At 40.1% G+C, this 14,654-nt stretch overlaps 1 long non-coding RNA gene across 1 annotated transcript; it reads right to left on the reverse strand.

Moving 5' to 3' along the window:
- Positions 1–150: 150 nt before the first annotated feature.
- LOC103474514 (uncharacterized) lies at positions 151–13,358 on the reverse strand. Its single transcript, XR_535196.3, has 2 exons — positions 10,200–13,358; positions 151–5,269 (listed from the first exon to the last, which is right to left on the reverse strand). It is a non-coding gene; the product is annotated as an uncharacterized LOC103474514 (long non-coding RNA).
- Between the last annotated feature and the right edge of the window lie 1,296 nt (positions 13,359–14,654).

The following is a 14,654-nucleotide window of genomic DNA, read 5'->3' on the forward strand; positions in this document are numbered from 1 at the left end:
TTGACATCCTACTAGATTTGCAAAGGTTTCAGTGTCACTGAGCACCAAATACATGGTTCATCATTCAAGTTGTCACAATAGCTGAATATTGTCAGAGAAATAGCCAACAACTAAATGAAAAAACAATAAATTAGGTGTATTGAAACAGGCTGTTTTGACAGAATAACTTTTATTTTTATGGACATCTCTGTAACTATACATGTACATATTTACACCTTTACATATGAAAGTACATCAAATCTCAAAACATTTGTTCTTTGTCAGCTTAGTGAAAAAACAGCGTCATGTTGTCAAGTCATCTGATAAATTCCCCTTTTTGCTGATTAGTTTTTATCACTTGCTCACGAAAGCAAACGTGAACAATCGGGTAGTTATTGCAGACATATTTCATCTTTACCAGAAAAACACTTTAAAAATCGGATTGTTATATAAAACTTTGGCAAATGGATAATATTATCTACCTCTTTTTTTCCCATTTCTGATAAACTAATAAAATAGTTTGCATTTAAATGAAAAATGACAAGATGACAAAAACTTGTCATGCATATCAAGGCTTTTCCTCTGGGTGGAGATGTGAGGCTGAATGCAGAAAATAGTATTCACTTTAAAAAGGAATCTGTTATGGCCAAATTTTCCCCACCAGGCACTTGTTTTTGCCAGATTTCAACATTAATGAATATTATACAACTTGGTTGTCTGAATTCGCTCATGCAGTCAGTGTCAAAATGTTTTGAAAATGAAAATCATGTCATGCATCAAGAGAAGGCTTTGCTTAGTTTGGTTACATCCTTTTTACTTTGACTTCTTTCTAGGTTTTCCGATAAATTTCAGGTACATAAGAAAAAGGTTTCATGCATAGTAAAAAAAAATAAAAATAGTGACAAGTGAGGATTTCAGTTGGGTAAAAAAGAAACCCATGCTGTGTGTGTGTGTGTCTGTGTGCACATGGTGTCTGTCTATTTGGGCAGCAGATGGTCAGGATTCGCCCTCAGGGCTCTCTCCTCTTATTGGTCCACAGAGCACACATTGAAACTGGTCCCGAGGGGAAACTTGAACTGCATTTTGATACAGCGTGGATGCAGCCATGGTAATAGATCAGCTTTTAAAAGTGATCAATATGCAGATATGTATCCAATATCAGTCAACACTATAAAGGTGCAATTATTAATTTTTGCTACATCATTTTTTAGAGTGGAGTGCTTCACTTTGTTACATACTGCATGTCAGTTTTAGGCTGAATTTCCCATCTCTTTTGATAATTCAAGTACTGAAAGTTCAAAGTGCTCAAGGTGAAACATGAGTATTGATATAAAAATTAAGCAGACGTTGTTTTTTAAGTCTATTGAAAGATCCTTTTAAGTAGGTAGATTGGTTGCTATTGCTTTACGCTAATTATTGGAAGCGTAAATGTTTTTGGAAGCATGTTGTTCCAACGTTATGTTGTCATTTAGAAAAGAAGAACTTTATTACAAAGTGATCTAAAAAGATGAACAGTTGATCAAAGTTATACTGATGGTCTAATTGATCTCTGAAACATTAGTGAGTAGTGGAGAACTTTTAGCTTATTTTTAAAGGCAGTATATTGACCAAGCAAAACTGGTAATCTCAGTGTGAATCGGTTTAGCCACAGTTATCCTAGTGTATAAGACAAAACTTAAATCCATATTGTAAAGCAATCTCAACATAAACATATCTATAGCTATCATTTCAAAGGACTGATTTCAAAGCATTATGATTTTTAATTCCCTAATCAGCAGTTTATATCCACATCATCAGCATGAACGTGATGCTCGTTTTGTTGATTTTCCTAGAGTATTATTTTCTGTTTATTTCAATAGGAAACCAAGGATTAACAGCTCAAGTCTGACTTTGGGGTTGACGTTCAATAATCCACATTGAGTTGAAATTATACATAGAAGTTTAAATGTTTCTACGTACATCCACACTAATATTTGGGTAAATGTCCATTAGTACGTTGTTTTTTGAATTCTGAAACAAACGTCTGGCATAATTCTGGTTATTTGAGCATTTAACTTTGAAAAAGAATTTGAATAAAATGTTTTCTTTGAACATAGTCCACTAACTGTTAACAGTATTCAAAACTGGGCACTTCAAAATGGTTAATGTTGGCTGGCTTTAACAATAAAGAACCTTGTGATTGCACATTTGGGACTGTCATCCCGTGTTAGTTTCAATCATCTTTGTGAAGATTTGAGCTAAAATCAAGGAATGCATCAGTACCACTGTCAGCTACACCGTCAGTTTGAAGCTTGAGAGGTGGTACGTTGTTTTAGGGTTTGAAACTCTTTGATCATTCTACACATTTAGTCTCTCAAGCTTTTCTCAAATAGGCCTCTGGCTCATCCATGTGGGCAGATGCAAATTGCTTTTATGCTTTAAGGTATTTTGCAGACGAGGCTTCTTTCTTGCTCAGCACTACATCTTTGATTGGCGTAAGTCTCATTTGTTCCTGATTTCCTCATGAACAAAGATTGACACAAATTCTGCCAGAGGCCGCATCCGGATGTTTTACTGAAGTACATTTATGAATTCAATCTAGTGCATGCGCACCCAAACTTTATTTTTAGAAATCACTAAAATTACATGTAAGATTACAGGTTGGTTAAGTAACTGTTCAAATAAAATCAGTGAAAGCCCTAAATTAATTGGGCATTCATGCCGATTATTATGTAAAGATCTAACTGCATGATGTCAGGTTTTTTAGGCATTGTTCACCCTTAAATGCTTACAAGTGAAATGAAAAATTTAGTTTTTCTGTCATTTATGTTTGTTACTCTGCTGCTGCAAATTTAACATTGAGCAGAGCAGCAAACAGCAGTAATTATACAAGTAATCAACCAACCACAAGTTCATAGAAGTAAATCCAAGTGAGGCACAGGCAGTTTATGAGGATCTTCCAGACTTCTTTTGAAATTTACCTCTGAATATTATGAAAATTCAAATGTATAAAATAGATGCATCAGTTTTTTGGGGGGGACTAAAGTTAGCTATATGTTCTAAACATTCACATGAATATCTGTAATGTTCTTTGTCTATGGTGTTCCCATATGAACCTTCAACACCTTATAAAAATATATTGTTGTCACTTTCAGTCCAAACTTCGTTCAACGCTGGGATTCTGGTCTCTGGATTTGTAAACCAGAGAAACTCAAAAGGGGAAATTGCAGAGAGACGGTACACTGCGTGCCAACAATTTAACAGAATTACTCAAAAATCTTAACACTTTTCCACATGAGCCAACATGTTAAATTGCACATAGATACATGGGCAGTTGGTTTTTTTTTTTTTAGTGTATCTGTTTCCTTAACAACAATTTGTAAAGTAGCAGCAGGGATGGATGAGTTTTTATGTTTTCTCAGGCGTTAGTTTGTTGGTGGAGAAAAGAACGACCAAGATGAAGTGCAGATTCAGCCCGGTCTGTGCTGCTCTCCTGTCAGCTGTGTTTGGGTCCACTTCCACATTAGATATGCTTTGCTTAAACCTAAATTCACATCTGTTTAGGTACGTCGCTCCGGCATAGTGAAATGGGTTCTTAACCCCCTCGTTGGTTTTGCAACAGATAGTGGACTCCTTCACAGCGTTTTTCTGTCCTCCTTTTGTCCGCCGCTCCACTTTGACTTTGTTATAGTAGCTGTTTGAGGTCAGCCATAACTGTCTGCTGTCTAAATCCAAGTAGCTTTGCCTCAAGTTCAGGGCCTGTTCTCTCCGATGCCGCTCCTCCATGTCTGGGTCTCTAATCCAATCAAAGAAACGTGACAGCATAAAAATACCCGTCACTCTGTGGCACCCGACATTAGCAGAGTGATCTTCAATGATATGCAGGTTTTCTGCATGGATCAAGTCACCAACAGAATTTTGTTCCATTTTTTTTTTTCTGATTTCAGTGTAAGTAAGCATGTAGAAGAAATAGAAAGCTAGTGTTTATACCAATTTTGGTCCAATTTTGTGAAAAAATATTTCACTGAGGCAATGCAAACATAGGTAGACAGTTTACTGAGCACACATGAAGTTCTGGATCATAAAAACACAAACTGTAGAGAATAGGTCGAAACTGTAGAGAAGTCCAAACAAAGAAAGTTGTCTCCCTGTTAAAACTCACTAATATCATTGCTTTTTCATTAAAATACCCAACACTTTCATATTAGCTCAGTTCCACTTAAAATTCACCTGATATTACTTATGAACCAAGCAATTTTTTTATTTTTTTATTTTTTACAATTGTGGTTGCAATATGAAAATGTTAATGATCTGAAGATGTGCAAGTAATCTCATAAGCCGCCATAAGAAGAAGACGACTTGAAATACATATTTACAAAGCTCCATCAAAAGGAGGTGTAAATATACACAAAGATAAGCAGTAGCAGGTTTAAGATAATCCCAATGACTCCCAGCAGAGCCAGGAATCTCTCCTCAGGTGTGCTCAGGTGCGGACACATCAGTTCCATGTACAACTAAATTCTTGAACTCCACAAAATGAAAAGGAATGGATATTTTGGAATGGCTATGCTTTCTTAAATTACACAAATGTACAGTTTGAGGAGATGTTTAGGTGCCATTTGACTCAAAGCGTTCTGCTACTGGTTTAGTTTTTGGTCAGAAGTAATGGTGTTATCTTATAATTTTCTCCAGTTAGTAAAAAGCTCTCCTGTTGCTCATATGGGATTGTAACATTGGCTGGCAGTTCCAGTGGCAGTGATGACCTCAACTCTTTCAAAAATAAAGAAAAAAGCTCAAAGCTTAGCATTTCCACAGCAAGGATTAGGCCTCACAGTCAAATTTCAGAACAAAAACCTGTTTTTCCGCCTTGATTACTAGGGTATTACAGATGTGAATAGTTATAAAATGTGAGAACACAGTTTTGGTTTAACGCCCCATCGTTGCCCTACATGCTGCAATGGAGTTAGACTTCCTGCAGATGTCTAAACTTTGCATGTCAACAGCCAGTGAAGAAAACCCTCTAAAAGTACGTGACTACTTCCAGAGGGGGGGATGCAGCGGCAGGAGGAGGCTTTGGCACCAGCATCTTTCGTCGAGGTCCTGTGGGAACCCTCAGGTGACGGAGGTGTAGATGTAGACGAATATAACCACCAGCAGATTTAGGATGGTCCCAATGATGCCGAGCACAGCTAAAATTCGCTCTTCGCGGTCATTAGTTGAGTCATCCTCTCTGGTGTGAGCGCTGCAGACATAGTGGCTGCCGGGTATCATGGTTACCATCACAGAACCCCACCACCAGAGGGCACAGTGCCTGTTGGGGATGATGATGATGGTTGTGGGGAGGAGTGGGGTTGGTAAAAAAAAATAAAATAAAAAACAAAATATGTAGGAAGATACAGATGAAAGAAAATCGATGCGGAAGAGAGAGAAGGAGAACTCAGGTTAAATATTTCTGAGAAAGAATGACTTTCATTAACAAACATGTCCGTCTGACTGTAGGTAGAAACTTCTGATCTGGAAAAAATAAAAAGATTTAATAAACATTTCTTCTTGCCACACTTCTCTCGGGTTGTCAGACCATTAAAAGCCCCCATAACCACTGAATTCTGTTGTTTTCATTCAATATTTCCAACCCTCCAACTTCTCTGACAAAGACAGCATAGTTTTGTCAAAGAAGTTTTAGATACTTTATATTAAAGTTTCTTAAAAAGTACATGTCATTTAAAAAAAAACTGAAGTATTGCACTCTAAATAAGTTCTTGAAGGTTCTGTTCATGTCGCTGCCCTGCAGATGAGATCATAGACGCCTGACCAATGGAGCAGGTGGGGTAGGAAAGTGGGGGTGCAAAATTGCTCCCTCATTTTTTGACACTAAGAAATCTGATCACTCCCCGCAGTCGGAGAAACTGACAGTCTTGCTCATTCTCATTACGCTTGCAAAAAAACTAATAAAAATAACGGCTAAATGTTAGTCCCACCCTTTTTCACCTGTAAGTTATGGTGAATCTGGAACGTATTCACAGCATTTCACTTTTTTTCCCACATTTTATGTTGTGGCCTTATTTGAAAATGTATTAAATGAGTCTCTGCTCCCCAACCCTGGTCCTCAAGGTACCCTGCCTCTGCATGTTGTTGTTGTTGTTCTTTTTATAGGCAGTTGGCATAAAATGTTAATCAGCATTACTGCCACCTGATTCAGATGATTGCAGTTCAGCAATTACTTCTTAATCTGCCATAAAGCAAAGAAACACCTAAAACGTGCAGGGCAGTGTGCCTCAAGGACCAGCGTTGGGGAAACAGTGTCCTGGATTATTTGTCAGGCTTTTTCCCTTTTAGTTCTAGATCAGTGGTCTCAAATTCCAGTCCTTGAGACCAGAGTCCTGCAACTTTAAATTATTTTCTTTCCCCCACTTGTCCTACACGCTTGAATTAAATGGCTAAACTGCATCACTAGCATGCGGTCAAGCTTTTCAGAGCTAATGAGCTAATATTGGATCCAGGTGTCCTGAAGCACAGAGACACCTAAAAGTTGTCCTCAAGAGCCCGATTCTTGAGGACTGGAGTTTGAAGTCGCTGTTCTGGATGAAATTGCTTGTCAACGTTATTTTCAAAATTATGTCCTTCAATCACCTTCACCTGCTGTGTTTTTTTTAATCAGTTGTTTTTGCTTTAGTTATGTCCTTCTTGTGTAAAGATTTCTTTATATTCTTAAGAATGCATAGATTTCCGGACACATACAGACTGTACTCTATACATGTATCTTGACTTCTACGCTCCCCTCTGGGCGCAGGCTTCATCACTGGACCGCTGCTGCATCAAATATGCATCAAGATATTGGACCAACACACTGTCTCTCCTCTCCTATTCTCTCCCCTCTGCCTTCTTTTCAGAAACACATCATAATGAATTGCAGCAACTCGAGCGTTAAGTCAGTTCTAATTAATATTTCAAGACAACCCGTATAGTCAAGCCTCTACGACTCGTCTTCATTACTGTAATTAGGAGCAGTCACATGTTATAATTCTGCTGCAGCCTATTTCCCTTTTATGTTTTTAACTATTAGAAATCTACTGTAAGGCAGAAGATGCAAGACATTTTTTAACAGATTCTTGTTAATGACCCTCCATGAATATGAAAACTATGTCTATAATTTTAAATGACATTTACAAAACACCACAGGACGTCTTTGTTAATCTTTCACCATCAAAAAACAGGAAGTGGCTGTTTGTAGCATTTGTAAGCAGTTATTGGATATGCTTTTTGGTTTACACAAGTTTCTTGCAGTATGACTACAGACAGATTGTGCTCTAAGTTGGTCCAACCTATTTTATTTTTTTTCAGAAATAATAAGATTTAAGCAACATTGCTTGTTAGGATCAAGTCCTGCATAATTTTGCCTATTTATGACAAACTGGGAGTATGCTTAACCAGTTTTGAATTAAGCAAGAAGAGTAGTTACTGTGCAGAGCAGTAGAAACTGGGGAATTCCTCATTAGCTTCCCCACTGACTATGCAAAGGGAAGCATTCTGCCCCATGAAACTCATGCATATTATTCATCATGGTTGGAGCAGATAGCCACTCTGCCTCTTCTTCCTGTCAGATCACATTATACCCAATATGATTTCTATGAACATCATCTATTTGCAATGTGTGCTACAGGAACTGTAAGAGAGAAGTCACATGGGAAGCAACAAACCACAGTGAATGTAAATCTCGCCGCTTGTCAAATGCATATCTAATATTGCAATATTATTGTTTAATTTATGATCATAGTTACAACATCAGGGGGTTTTTTTAATCACTTTTTTGCAGGTGCAATCAGCCATCTAAAGTTATGAAATGATCTCGGCAAGCTTTATAAATAAAACAGTTTGCTTTATGTATTATGAGTGATGGTGTACTGAGTTCTAAGTTTATGGATCTAGTCGGAATGTGATTCAAATTTACAGTAGTAAGCAAGGGATAAAAAGTTTGCCTCGGGGCAAAGAAAACGCCACGGTCTTGAATATGTTTCTGTAGAAACACAATTTTTTTTGGTTGGGAGTTTGAGGTTTCTCTGAGAATTTAACTGAGCCATAAGTTGCGGTCTTGTTAATATTTAATAAAAGTTTCCCATCTTTGATGTTTTGTTTTTCAGGTTTTTCAAAGTGCTTTGAAAGCAAATCAAACATTTTAAGGAGCACCACTGCTGTTGGGGAACACACAGGCAGATTTGAAGAGATTCGTCCTAAAAGTTAGTTTTGCCTGCAGCAGGAAACTGTTCTTAATAGCCGTCATTACTAGAGTATCCATAAAAACCAAAGAACTAGTTGTTGTCATCACAGTGAAAGGCTCAAGTATTGAATTACAGGACTTGAGAGGGAGAGAATATTGTTTACCAAGAAAATGATTAAGTGTCTTTCATATTCCTTCCTCTAGTTTATTGAAACTGCAGGGAGTTTTATTAGAACGTGTGCTGTACCCTGCCATAAGACCTTTTCCCAGCTGCAGCCTTTCATAGCATGTTGGGTTTGTTATATGTACAACTTTTTTTTTTTTACAAAAACATTGTGGAAGTATTTAAAGAAATTATTGGAGGACGCATTTTCTAGTGCCCTGTATACACTCCTTAGGAAGAGAACAATTTGTTTTGGTTACATGAGGTTATAATAGTGAGAGCAAAGATCTTACTGGTCACCTTTCCCACTGCAGCAGACCCACTCCATAAGTCTTGGACATCACACAGGATATTCATCAGAACATGCTGAAATAATTCTCAATCAAGAGCTGACATAACAATTTTGTTCCTCTTGCTCAAGGAGAGCAAAGAAGTTTCTATTCTTGCAGAGTATTTTTGGGGGGCTTTAAAGTCTGAATTTCTGAATGCAAAAAGAAAACTTTGTAAAACAGGTTTGCTCTGTAAAATGGTTTCAGATTTGCCCAGAGCCTAGATTTCTACTTGCACAAATAGCTTCACATCTGCACATCTGGTTACATAAAAAGGGACACAAACAATGACAGCAAATAAAGATAAATCTGAATTTACCTTACAAAATGTACACCTTTCACACTAAATTTTGCTTTACTTTGTGTTGGTCTGTCACATCAAATTGTAATGAAACATACAGAAGTTTGTGGTTGTAACAAAACAAAAAAAAGAAACATAAAGAAGAAAAAGCTCAGAGTGTGAATTCTTTTGCAAGGGAATGTATGTCCAACCTCTCTGTTCGACTTTTTAAATTAAGACCAGTGACCTCGTTAACCCTGGCCACGTTCCAAGGTACACGGCACCACTATCGCTCTGCCAGACGGCAGAATGAGAAGGTCAAACATAAACAGTCTATCTGGGCTGTATTATTAAGCTGCTCATCAGGCAATGATCCAGGAGAGGACGTACTGTCTGGAGTCGTTGGTTGCTGCTGCTATTGACTTTACAGAAAGTCTCGACATTGGAGCGGAGTCTTCACAGGGATCACTGAGAGACACAGGCACAGAACCAGCTGCTTCAAGACACTTCTAAGATGCAATAACCTTCAGCATCTATAGCAGAGAGACACCAGCTTTTCTGCCCCCCTTCCTCAAGCTCACACTCACACACACACACACGCACACACACTCCACTGATTTAGATATTGTGTGGGAGTGGGATCGTTGTGACACTAGAATGTTCTACGGTCTCATTACGAGCTCGGCTGGCCTGCTCTACGAGCATTTAGAGCCAGCGGCCATCAAGCAACTGTCACTTCTCTTCAGCCGCTGCTCTGCTTGGTCCATGTGAGCCCATGACTTGGAAAGGGGCAACAAAGGGTGGAAAATGTGTCTTGTGTAAGATTGAGTGATTTCATGATGGGCTGAGAAAAGGGAGAGAGTACAACTTTGTGTCAAAGCCTGGAATTTTAGGGAAGTGCAGTCGCCTTGCTACGTATCCCTTCATTAATTAGTGAACACCTTCAGGAATCCCCCCCACTCTGACTCGCTAATGTTTGGTCTTCATTTTGCTCCCAGGCATGAGTGTCATGTGACCCATGGATACCACCGTCATGTGACCTAGATTAAACAGTTTGAATCACAGTGTGGAAGCATAAAGTGTCCCACTCCAGACCCTGACATCCTGTGGGTTTCTACAGTATTACATGACCTCCATCCAATAAATCCCCTGAGCTCTGTCGTCTGTATCGGACCTGAGGAGAAATGACTCACTGACACCTATGCAAGGACACTGATATGAAAATGTGGCACAAAGAGAGTGATGCGTACTCACCACACATCGCACCAGAGTGGCAGCCAAAGACTCCTTTGTTTCTTCTCTTTATTTGAGCATCCTCGTTGCGTTTCCCCACTCTCCGTCCTTTGTGTTTTTGTCACCTCCTCTTGCTCCTTCTCCTTTTCCTTCGCCTCCCTTTCCCCCTTCCACCCGCTGCTGTTCTGGTCCAGGTCTGTCACTGGCGAGGAGAATCCATGCAGACGCTCACACAGTCTGACACAGCCGTCTTCAACGCTCAGTGTGAGCACACGCTAATCGATAGTCACACCCACATATGTGCAAAAGGAAACGGTTAATCCATAACGTGTGCCCCACATTAACACACAGCCGGTTTGTCCACAGCTGAACAGAGTCGCCTTGAGATGCAAGTGATTCCAGTCAGAGACTGGGCAGTTTCTAACTTAACACCCTGGTGACATTAACTGCCTTAGAGACAAAAGCAAAGAGCACAAGTTCGCCACCCGTCCAATGATCCTTTGCACCGAGGCTGATTGAAGAATCTCCTCACGTGTGTGCTCAAGAGGTCCTCCACCTGCCAAATCTCTGTAACGAGGCCATTTTCTGAGATCAGGAATTGCTCCAATCAGTCCAGGACAAGATAATTATAACATAAGCCTCAGGGATGTCAGCTAATCTCACCTGACAGAGATTCAGAGTAGCATTTCAGTCCAGCATGTTCATCTCTATTGTCCTCAAGGGAAAGGAGGAAGGCGATCACATTGTTTCGTGGAAATGGATTCTTCCTTTCGATGTGGCCGTTCCACATCAACATCCAGCTTTTCTCCTTTTAGTCATTCCAGTGTCTCCGAGGGGCTTCATAGCTGGCCAAATGTCCTCCAAGAAGTCAACTCTGGCTACTTTGTTGGGATCTTGTGTCAACGTGAGGCAGCAGCATTCTTTATGGCCATCGTGTGACGCAGGTTGTCTGAGCTTTAAAAATCCAGTAGAATAAAAAAAAAGCAGTTGCACAAGTTCTTTCCAGATTGGCTTGTCAAAAATCTTTAGCAGGTACCTTGTGACATATTTGTATCACAGTTGAGATTTCCGGTCTTCATGATGAATAATCCTCCTTTTTTTTCAACTGTTTCTGCATTTTTTTTTATTAAATCGTTAAGTTTGGTGTGGCTTATGTCACTTTTTCTCCACCTTTGTCTCCCGTGGTCAGTCTTAAAAAAGCTTTCTGTCTCATTTGCAGACCTCTGGTTTGCCTTCTCCCTTAAGCTGGGAGATAGTTACTCTGGACTTCTCCAGTGGGAAATGAAGCAATCGTTCATTAACACAGCCCTCTTGACCTTTGAAGCTCCCCATCCACAGTCCTTGCTGCAAACCTTCACTCAACCTTCCCTCAGCCACCTTCAGTCATACTAAACACTTAAGTTCCTAAACTCACCCTCCAGCAAGCTGATTCACTTGGCCTATTCCTCACTGCCTGCCAGCACGGCAGCCTCCATCCTCACGCCGTCCTTTGCCTGTCCGGTGACAGCTTACTTCTGCTCCAGCCCCTTCTGTGTTTGCTCCATATTCCTCCTTAGCGATCCTTTAGCACTGCCTCTGCTGCTCCTCTTGCATGCAGAATACAGTGTCTCCTCGCTGCTGAGCTCTGAGTCATGCAGCTCACTCTCTCCTCCCTTTTCCTTCCAGAAGCTTGCAATGCCCCCCTCCCCTACCACCACCACCATCACACCCCCTTTTTTTTGTCTTTTTTTTATGGTGGTGCCTCATCTCTCTAAGAACCCATCAGGATTCGTTCAGCATGTCTTTACATCCTTGACACCAGAGGAAAGTGTTTGCATCATTCAGCCAAGAGTTGCCTATGGACAGACAAAAATACAAATATTGTAAGCCAGGAGACACAGGAGTTTGACTGAACATTTGTGATGTTGTTTTGTCTGCGATTTTACTAATTGTCTTACTTTGAATTCATTTCTTGCTGAAGAAATGTCTTGTGTGTGTGTGTGTGTGTGTGTTGTAGTTTCTGGCTTTGTTTTCTCTCCCTATCTGTTTAAAGCTTGCTGTTGGTTCTTCAAGTGGCTGTCAGGGGGAAACAAAAAAACACAATACGGAAAATGTTGCCTGAATACACAACAAAATAACAGAGAGGTGCTCTGAGAAGAAAACCGAAGAACCGGAGAAGAAGCATGTGCATGAAAAATAAAAAGGCCCTCAGGAAGTGTGGAAGTGACAGCAAAGGAGATACAAATGGAGAGAGGAAAGGGGAGGATGAAGAGGGGGAGGAGGAAGGAGATGAGGAAAAGAGTGGAAGAGGAGGAGGGAGATTTTGTGTGGGTGGAAAGGAGACCAGATTGTGGATGGATGGAGAATTAAGGGAACATGGGAGTTTGCAGGGTAATGAGGAGATGAGAGGGTTTGTTGACAGAGGCGCATAACCAAATGAAAGCATGGAAACAAACGCATATGCATGAGTTGGCTGGTGGGTCGCCCCTCAACTAGGACATTTTTCATTCACCTATTCGGAAGAGACCCCTCTGACATTATATTCATCGATAATGTAACTGTAGAAAAGATCCTCAGAGAGGTGGTTTGTGGCCTGCTGGTTGGTGTTTTACCTGTGTGGAACCACTGTCCGCTCTTTGACAGCATACTGCTCCTCCTTTTTTAAAATTTCCTCCTGTCTCACCGCTCTCTTGTCTGCTGCTGCAGCCTCCGCTGCCAGCGCTGTATAACTGAAACGCAGCATCTCTCTTCCCTCTCTCCACCTCCTCTCCGTCGCTCTCATTTCCCTCCCTTCTTTCCCCTCCATGCTTCTCTCTATATTTGTCCTCCTCCGCCTGTACCTCTGTCTCCACATCTCATATGTTCACTCTTCCCATCTCCTGTCTCCACCCCCTCCTCCCCATATTCCATCAGTTCCTCTCCACCTCCCTCTCATCTAGTCCTCCATCCTACGCTTACATCCCCCCTCTCTGAGGGAAGCTTCGAGAACGCAGTGGACAGACTTGGGGAGAGGAGAGCTCTATAGACACGTGGAGCAGCATTCATTACTCTGCCTTATGAATAAAACACATATGAACACATGCATTTCCTCTCGTATGCATGCATGTCTTCATCGGGTTGAACAACCTGACAAATGAAGCAAGGGCTTTGTGATGCATACACACCTGAGCAATATCTATGACACAGCCTCATGCGCTCAGATTTTTTTTCCCCACTGAATCTGAATGGAATATTTAATAGAAATATATTTAGATAACATTCGCGTGACAGCAGAAATTAATTTTATAGACATTTTGAAAAAGGACATTGTAAATCCTGTGAATTTCCAGGGTTTCCTGTAATTTTTTTTGTTCACAGACAAGTTAAGCCAACGAAGCTCACAGTTTCCCAGTTTTTATCAAACACTTTCTGTGAACACCCAGGTTTGATCAAGGCTGATAATTACAACGTGGCTCGGTCACAGCACATTTGGAAACCTCATTTCAGGTTGAATGGGTCTCATGGTGGAGCAGAACTGTCCTCTAGTGCAGAGAAATTCAACGCTGGTTGAAGCATTTCAGCATGGGGTACTTCTTGTTTCCCAAACATTCATTTTAAGTGAATTATTCTCTGCAAATTGCAGTAGTCTTCACAACTTCCTCTAAATTGTTGTCACACACACATTTATACCCCTTAATAACGTTTTAATGACAAGATAATTGAGATCAGTGCACAAAGTGATCTGCAGCCACTCAGACAACATTTCCCCATAGCTTTTGCTTTCAGCACCTGAAAACGTATGCAGTTTACTAAGCACATAAAACAATCTGGGCATTTCGTGAGAGATAACATTACATAAAGAGTTTTTTTTTTACTTTACTGGAAAATGAAATCAATATATCCTTCTGCTTTTCTTCAAATAAAAGTTGAGAAACCAATTTTAGCCACACCATGGCTGCCTCTGGCTAGTGAGCCCAGTCTTTAACTGAACTTTATAAGAGTCAACTCAAAAGCCAGAATAGCAAGCATGCCTTTCTACATGCAAATAGCCTCAGGTAGGCAGTTTTATTTTTATTTTAGTTAGAAAAATCTCTCCAGACCTTAATGTGATCTGTGCTAATCTAAATATATTCTAGCGTGACACAATCAAAAAGGCTGGTGCTTTTTCTGAGTTAACCGTTTTGGTATTTGCTAAAAATAACATGGAAAGGGTGATGAATCAAATCTCCCTCGCCGTCGAGCAATGTTTTTTAGCTTGTCTTAACCTTGGAAGGACATTATTAATGTATGAGTGAACATATACAGTAGAACGCAGCCCGGGAGCTTACAACTTCACAACACCAAGCTGTAAAAAATATATATATATTCAGGACTTCTTTTTTCATTGGCTTCATTTCTCTTATCAGGAGTTTGTTTACCTGTTGTAGGCCACGGGCCCCCCAGCCAGGAACAAAAGAACGAGTCAGAATATAATTAAAGTGATAATTAGTATAATATTTTGCCGCCTCATAATTGGAT

The sequence above is a fragment of the Poecilia reticulata genome, chromosome 13 (assembly GCF_904066995.2).
Source record: "Poecilia reticulata chromosome 13, P_reticulata-male-v2, whole genome shotgun sequence".
NCBI lineage: Eukaryota > Metazoa > Chordata > Actinopteri > Cyprinodontiformes > Poeciliidae > Poecilia > Poecilia reticulata.